At 32.8% G+C, this 8985-nt stretch overlaps 1 long non-coding RNA gene across 1 annotated transcript; it reads right to left on the bottom strand.

Moving 5' to 3' along the window:
* Positions 1 to 535: 535 nt before the first annotated feature.
* On the bottom strand, positions 536 to 7306 carry LOC127718082 (uncharacterized). Its single transcript, XR_007989551.1, has 4 exons — positions 7204 to 7306; positions 6355 to 6437; positions 5731 to 5824; positions 536 to 798 (listed from the first exon to the last, which is right to left on the bottom strand). It is a non-coding gene; the product is annotated as an uncharacterized LOC127718082 (long non-coding RNA).
* Positions 7307 to 8985: the final 1679 nt, after the last annotated feature.

Genomic DNA, 8985 nt, shown 5'->3' with positions numbered 1-8985 from the left:
CTGTTACTTTTTTTTATATATCTATTATAGTTTTGAAGATAATAGACGAAATCAGAAACTAAGGTGAAAATAGTCGTATAAGGGCAATAACTACTTCAAGGGGTCGTATGACAGTTTTGGTCAAAATAGAAAGCCAATAGACCTTGACATTCCGAATATTTCTGCCTCGTCAAATTTTCTAAAAACATAACGATTTACAAGATAATTGGAAACACTGGCATTTTACGACTATATTATTTAACCCGTGGTGGCCATATTTGGTTGACAAGGTACACCATCGGCAGACACATCTTGAAAACTAGACACCACAGGATTGAATGCGCTTAGGTTTTGTAGTTTCAAAGGAGATAGTTTTTTTTTGTAAAAACCGAATGCGTCATTTTTGTTTTGCCTTTTACCTAGCAAAATACAAAAATCTTGAATCGTAATACCCAAACATTAATACAACAACCTAACAGTTAAAAGAAAGAACGAACCTGGGACCAGTATAATAGTCCCGGAACAAACTAAAAAAATAATAACAAAGAAGATAAAGTTATAACTAAGAATGGGTTTATTACTTTCATTTCTCACAAATGTAGCCATGAAGGTAATGATTACAAGTTTCGTCGATAATGCCGTGTCCTACTCCTGCGTATAACAGCATGCAGTCTTGTTCACTAGAATAACTTCCGTTCGGTTGACCAGAAGCAAAAGCTTTGTACGTCATCTTTGTCATTTTGCCGTTTTGTATCCATCTCCAGTCTCCGCCAGGGACGTATCTGTTTATGTTCCGACCTCCGATATAGAAGCTTATCCCTTTAAGGCAAAATTAACATATCAATTAAAAACTTTAAAATTCTTACTGTGCTGTGTAGTAAAAAAAACATCAACATAAACATGTACATTTAGATTATCGTTGAAATAAACAGTCAAATATTTTTTAGTTACAATATCGGTTATGCTATTTAGAATCCTTAAATTTATAATTACAAAAACGTTTAAAAATACCACTGAATTATCAGCTAACAACTATATTGTATTCTTGGTTTCGAACCACTGAATTATCAGCTAACAACTATATTGTATTCTTTGTTTCGAGTTTTAAAAATTTAATCTCCATCATATAAACATTTAGATTTTCTTTGAAATACACGGTAAAATAAGTAAAATTAAGTCTTTGGTTATGCTATTTAGAATCCTTAAATTTATAATTGCAAATAATTGGTTTCTAGTTTTAAAAATTTGATCTCCATGACGTATTTCATATCTGATCACAAGGGCTCGGGAAGTCTTATGTGATAGCAATCTGTACTTCCCATCCATTTTAAACACTGGAAATATTTTGCACGAAAAACTTAATAAGCACTACATGTACCGTATGAGCTCAGGTCTACCGGAAACAAACGGCATTGAACATAGAACATCTTTTACCATCTATGATAAAAACTCTATGTGTTCTATAGACTGTTCTGTAGTCTCGATGATTTGAACAAGTACAAAATGACTTGCAAAAGTAACAGATATTTCTTAGAAACAGCCAATGACTTTGCAGGCATGCCCTTACATATAGTCCCATCTGCACTGTGGGAACAGAAATTCACAAACAAACTTTATATTTGCTATATCTATTTTTTGAACGGCATTCCTTAGTAAAATTATGTTAATAAGATAAGCAGACAGTCTGAATGTATAACCAAACTGTCCGTTGTGCAGTATCCGGTTCCTATTAGACCAAATGGTGAAGTTGGAATCATCACTTTGTAAATTTTACGGACGCCATCACGAGTTGGTTGACCGTTATGGAATATCCGTTTCACAGATGATATCGGATATGTTCCTTATGTCGTAACTACAATCCCGTTCCCTTTTCACGAATGTGACCTACCGAATTAGACTATTTACCCCTATTTGTGACATTTTTACCTATTGTTTTTGTTTGTTTTGTTCACACATCGTTGTCAATATAATGGAATTTGATGCGACTGTCATACAAGTGAGAGGTTTAGCTAGCTTTAAAACAGGTTCAATCCACAATTTTCTACATAAGAAAATGCCTGTACCATGTCAGGAATATGACAGTTGTTATCCATTCGTTTGATGTGTTTGTTTTTTTGATTTTGCCATTTGATTGGGGACTTTCCTTTTTGAATTTTCCTCGGAGATCAGTATTTTTGTGATTTTACTTTTTAGGAAAGGGGTTTAAATACCGCGCTGATGTTAAATACCAATACCGATACAAGATTTTAGTGTGGACTTTCTCAAAACACAATTGCATTGAAAAGTATCCAGGCGTAGTATGATTTACCTTTGTGGTGTGTTTGATACAATTTAGCGAACAGTTAACGTCGACTCCAAATTTTAAGACATGTACGGGCATTTCATATATACTGATATATGTATTTGTATTTGTTTGATTAAGCAGTGCAAAACAAAACTCTAAAATAAATAGATAAAAGGAAAATTGAAATGATGGATTTTACGGGTACAAAAATAAATGATATATGTAGAATAATCTAATAGTCAAATAAATCAATTTGTCTCTCTACAAGGCCAGCACATAATTCAACAATTTTGTTTAACTCGTGCCTTGAATGTCTCCACAAAGTTCCAATAACCCTAAATGTTTTTAAACGTCTGATGGCGTGTTCCACATACACTCTACACTCTAACTATTTTCTATTAAGTTTTTTACATTATCCTTTTTCTCTTCGCGGCTTTTGTCTTAATTGGTGTCTCCTATATGGCGTCATAATTGGTGGACGGTTCGCATAAATCTTATCAGCCAAAATAACATGATTTGGAGGAAAATCTAATTCCAGGTTAGTGCCAATTCTTGGAAGCAGGTTGTATTGCTATGCATCGTTTTTGTGCATCGAATTGTTTTACACTTATAATTTTGGGGCTTTTATAGCTGACTATGTGGTATGGGTTTTACTAATTGTTTAAGGCCCTACAATGACCTATAGTTGTTAATTTCTGTGTTATTTGGTCTCTTGTGGAGGATTTGCAATACTACCACATCTTATTTTTATATCATGTTCAATAACGATATTCTTTAAAAATATGTATACATGTATATGCTATATCATAAGTACATAAAGATTTTGGCCAAAAGTCGTGGCAAAGTACATGATTTACTACGGGAAACCCCTTAAACCGCTATCAGAATATCCTCCTGACCCAAAGATAATAACATCAATTTCTACTTATGAATAAACAAATCATAGATACCAGGATTGAAATTTTATATTTGCGCAAGACGCGCGTTTCGTCTACAAAAGACTCATCAGTGACGCTCGAATCCAAAAAAAAAAATGTTAAAAAGGCCAAATAAAGTACGAAGTTGAAGAGCATTGAGGACCAAAAATTCTTAAACGTTTTGCCAAATACAGCTAAGGTAATCTATGCCTGAGGTAAAAAAGCCTTAGTATTTCAAAAATGCAAGTTTTTGTAAACAGTTAATTTATAATTATGAACATATCAATGATAACTTAAATCAACACAGAAGTGCTGACTACTGGGCTGGTGATACCCTCGGGAAATTAAAACTCCACCAGTTAACACCGCTTTCGATAATACATAATTAAATAAATAATTGTTATGGTCAGGTATGTTTTAAAACTTTATTCGATATCCTCTTATTTCCGAATATTGAGGAAAGAAAATATTAACTGATTTAATAAAATTTACTGGCCAAGAAAGACGATATAAAAGCTGTCGTTTCATTTTTTTTTTTTTTTTTATGTATTGTCAAGTATACAAATAGCATTATTTTATTGAAATTTAAAGAAACACATTTCTCTATTCTAGAAACATGATATAAAATAAGGAGATGTGATATGATTTCTAAAGTAGGCTACTATTAACTAGAGACGAAATAACGTAAATGCAACTGTAGGTCACCGTATGGCATTCAGCAAGGATCAAAAACAAAACCGCAAACAAAGCTGTAAAAAGGCACAGACATGAAAAGCTTATTTTAAATAAATTTCATATGCACGACCATTTGAACAAAGATTGAATAAGGATAAAAAAAACCCACAGAAACAAAAAAAACAAAAATAAAAAAACGATTTGGATATGATTTATTTGCAGTGTTTTTTTTTATTCATTTATTTTGATCATTTTTTTATTGCATGATTCTCGTCTATGTTTTGTGGAATAACTTGTCATTTAAACAAAAATTATTTCAGCAGTTTCAAACACACCCATACAGGTAACTATAATGTATGATTATCTGATCTTTTGAGATGGTCCCCACTATAGCCTGTAGTGGTATTGGTATTTAACATCAGCGCCAGATTCGTATTGACTCTCCTAACACGTCTAATATATCCATCCATTTAAAACACACTTATTATTGCGATTGGAGAAGTAAATACTATTTGAAAATTAACTTCGACCTTAAGGAAAACTGCATGTGCTTGGCAGAGACTTTGTTATAAGATGCATAGTTAAAGGCTCGAACTAATGATAGTGTAGGCAATGATAAATACCGAAATTCATTCTTCACTTTTATATTGATAGTGTACATTGTAAAATTTTATATGACGAATACGTACAAAACGATAGATATAGTCGTTTCAGTCCCCAATGCGATTCGCTCCTTAATCCGGAATGCATATATGAAGGCTCGAACTAATGCCAAACAAGTTTAACCTTTCTAAAAAGGTACGGCGTGCTTCGCAGGATCATAAATTATGTCAACATTGTTGATAGAGTCATGAATACCGATACTGCAATTTTATTCATTATCTTCCGTATTTGATACCTTCTCCTCTTTGGGACATGTTCCCAACATGCCCAATTCTATATCTCGTTCTAGCCAATATAATATTAGCCACATGTCAAGGCAACCAATCTGAACCGATATTTATTAAGTTATTATTTCAAAATGGCGTGAATATCGAATGAAACTAATTGGTTGACAGAAATGGAAAGAATAATAGATAAGTCTCAAAATTAAGCTTTTTTTAAGGTGGCGACTGGAGGAAACATGCATGTGGAATATAAATATTGCAGAGTTCATATCAAAGGACGAATAATGCCGTATGGCAAAGAAAGGAAATGCTTTCTAAGCCGGGAATTTAGTTTGATTAGAAGATTTGAATGATTTACACAAGCTCAACTTGAAATCGTGCAGAATAGATAATATGCCAACTCGTTTATGCAAGGACAGTAAATTGAATGCTCTTATATTTAACCAGATAACTAACTTTTAATTGTATTTTTAGCCACACTAAACGTGCTTTCATGCTTTCTACTGTGACCAAGATATCTTTGCGATATATTAAAATATGTAAGACAAACAATAAAGGGGTAAATTTAGTAAAAAATCTCTAATTGACTTCAATACAAACCTATGTCTTGAATTAAATTGATATCTGTTTTACCTTTAGAAATCAGAAGCTTTCATATATCATTCATCAAAAATACATAGCCCCATCTTTTGCAAGTATAAAAACATAGGGTTATGCGGCAGTTTTGGGCCATTCACATTGCCTTGTATACAAACACTGTGGATTCGCACTAAATTCTCATACTCACCCCATTACTTTTCAACCCTGTAGTAAAAAAATATCTATTTAACCCCAGTTATGATCCATCTATTTACTACACAAAAATTATCTACTAATCAGTGGAGCAATTACTTCAGTGTTCCCCTTAATGGGCGGTCCTGAATGAAGTATATTTATTTACTGAATTTAGCCCTAAAACAAATCATTACAATTTTAATGATTAATATACCTTTATGCATTTGTTGAAGTTCATATTTCATCAACATGGCTTCTTCCAGCGTCTGAAAATTGGCAAGGTATGCACCACGCCGTAAACACAATGCCTTAAAGAAAGATTGTTTAAATTTTGTAATGTAAGAAATGAATAAACATTTCTAATTAAGAAGTTAAAGTTACAGTCATATAAATAGTTTGATTTTAATATATATCTGAAAATGTGTCTTTAGATATCAGGCTTGTTTCCGGTACGTACTTTAGACATCAAAGCGATGCATTTTGTTGAAAACAGATACGTATATCGGGGTTTTTTCGCGGGTGTAAAATTCTCCCGATTTACGGGCAGCAAAGTATAAGAAAAATTTTGACAGTTTTTATTTTGGCGGATTTTAAATTCCCAAATAAATATTTTGGCGGATACTGATATGGTTGCAGTTAAAACGTTGTAAAAAATGACATGAAGAAAACAGTAAAACAAGGTAATAATCCAAGGCTCCACTAATGCATATGAACAATATCTTGTTGACGTCTTTAACTATGTAAGAGAATGATTATTCCTATCTTCATGATTGAGTACGAGCGTTACTACTGAACCTTTTTGACAATAACTTTTTTTTAAATGACATTATCAACTTACAAATGCTCTATCTGCAGTCGTTTTCTCCCTGGTTATAAAGTAACAACCATCCCCTATCTTCCGAAATGGGTACCTGCATTTTTCTGATAAAAACAAGAAAATGAAGACAAGCTTTAAACTGATATGATTCTAATTACATTATACAGCTTACCAATTCCTATATCTATTTGTGCAAAATGAATTTTCATGATTACTGTAATATCGAGGCTTCTTACGCTCATCTCAGCATATTCTATATTGAAGTGTTATAAATTATTAATCCTTATTTTCAGCTTTGTAAACTTCTTCTTTATGTTACATCTACTTGCTTTTATGCTATTATTTTGCTTTTTCTCATCTTAGTATAGTAAAGCGAGACGCGTATATGAAAGAAGTAATTTAAAACTTTTTCTAGACAACGTTTTCTTGAGTATGCGTGTGTGGGAGGGGGGAAAGGCTCTCTTGGCACAAATGATTTGACAAATTATGTTTTATCTGCATAATTCAGAATCATATAGTTTAACAAAAACATGCCCCTCCCCATCCATAACCAACACTACACACACAAAAGATGAATGGTTAATGCCTTAACGCATAGTCAGATTAGACATTTCATCAAAGAAATTTATCCTTTCCGTTGTAAAGAGTGATTTTTTTTAATCTAGCATATTTTCAACAGCAATTGGGGTTAAAATCTATTTTTTTTCGGCATACATGTATGCATTGTGAATGAATACATGTTTGTACTAAGGGTAGAACAAAACAAAAATGATCAACTTTTGGAATGCAACTATTTAATATAAACATTTTAAAGGGCAAACTCAAACATATAAAATAGTAGTGCATGGCGTGAACAAAAATTAAACATACCTGCATGGATTCCCTCAATCATGAAGTCACCAGACAGGACAAATACACAAAACACAAGAGCAAACATATTCAGCATGTTTAGAGGAATGACGAATGCAGAATGACAAATTAAAAATCGTGACATGACTTTATAGAATTTATCTTAAATTTCATTTGATGACAACTTTACAACAGATGTTTTTTTTTTGTTTTTCAAAGTATCAATTTACAATGCAACTACATGTGATATACAGTTATAACGTGTTTAAAAATACTATTGAAATTCAAGTTTTAGAATACAGATCAAGACGTGAAGTAACTTTCGTAACATGTTCTCAAAGATTGTTTGAGCGAGTTTCTATTGTCAGTCATCAATAATTTGCAATATATTCAATTGAGTTCCTGCAATTCTCCATCATTGTGCTATGGTCAATTTTGAGTTCTTGTATTTCATTGTTTCTTGTGAACTTTGTCTATATGACATTTTGTGTTTCTTTGTTGAAACATTTATTTGTTTTTATAGTGATTAAGATTACATTACAATGTTGACTGCTGTACCCCTATTTTTGACGTTTTTACTTGTTATGTCTGTTTGTTTTGTTCACACATTGTTGTCAATATAATGGAATTCCTTGAGACTGTCATACAAATGAGAGGTTTGGCTAACTATAAAACCAAGTTGAATCCCCTATTTCCTACATGATTTCCCTTGGAGTTTGGTATTTTTGTTATTTTACTTTTTATCAATTTCATGAAATACAAATCGTTCTATCCGTCACAAAGAATACAATAATAGTTATGTTGTTGTTTCATGGACTTTCGACAAAGGTACTTCAAATGAAGTACAAATGTTTCAATTAAAACGTAGTCACTCCGATTTTCTCTTAAAGAAAGAAAAACATGAACGAATAAAATTGAGAATGGAAATGAGGAATGTGTCAAAGAGATAACAACCCGACCAAAGAGCAGAAAACAGCCCAAGGCCACCAATAGTTCTTCAACGCAGCGAGAAAATCCCGTACCCGGAGGCGGGATCCAGCTGGCCCCTATACAAAAATGTGTACTAGTTCAGTGAAAATGGACGTCACACTAAACTCTGAAAAATAGAAATGAACTAAAAAATAAAAAAAAAACATACAAGACTAACAAAGACCAGAGGTTCCTGAATTGGGACAGGCGAATTAAGGTGACGGGGTCAAATGTGTTTTGTGAGATCTCTACCCTCCCCCTATACCTCTAGCCAGTTTATAATGAATGATTGTTAAAGCAAGATATGTGGATAAGATTACATAATTTCATCAAGACTAATAGACTATAGAAAGGGCCATTGTTGTATAGTGGTCATTCTGCTTGTAGCTGTGTTGGACAGGTTTTTATTCTGTGTTTAAATCAAACGACATTAGGTCTAAAAAGGAAAGAGGAGATTTTGTACGTTTAACTGCCAATTGTTGTGCCCGTAACAAGTCAAGCTTTCAGTACCATTCGTTGTTCATTGTTTGTTTGGTTTTTTGTATGTGTGTGTACAGGAATTTGATGTTATATACGATGCTTGTGAATGGTTATTGCCATGAGCTTTCCACGTTTATGAACCCTTGCAACAACTCTTCGAGGAGTCTATGGATGGCTTGTTGTTAATTTTATCCCTATCAAATATCACCTCATTTTGTAATGGTAGTCCAAAGAGGTAGGGCCAATTTCCCCTGAATTTACTTCATACCATAATCATTTTCATTAACTCCGTAAATCTTTACTTAAATCCGCAAAGTCACAACCCCTGGTGACTTTAAGGTTCAAGGTTCAAAA

This window comes from Mytilus californianus, unplaced genomic scaffold, assembly GCF_021869535.1.
Source record: "Mytilus californianus isolate M0D057914Y unplaced genomic scaffold, xbMytCali1.0.p SCAF_10, whole genome shotgun sequence".
NCBI lineage: Eukaryota > Metazoa > Mollusca > Bivalvia > Mytilida > Mytilidae > Mytilus > Mytilus californianus.
This window is presented reverse-complemented; position numbering and strand designations above follow the sequence as displayed.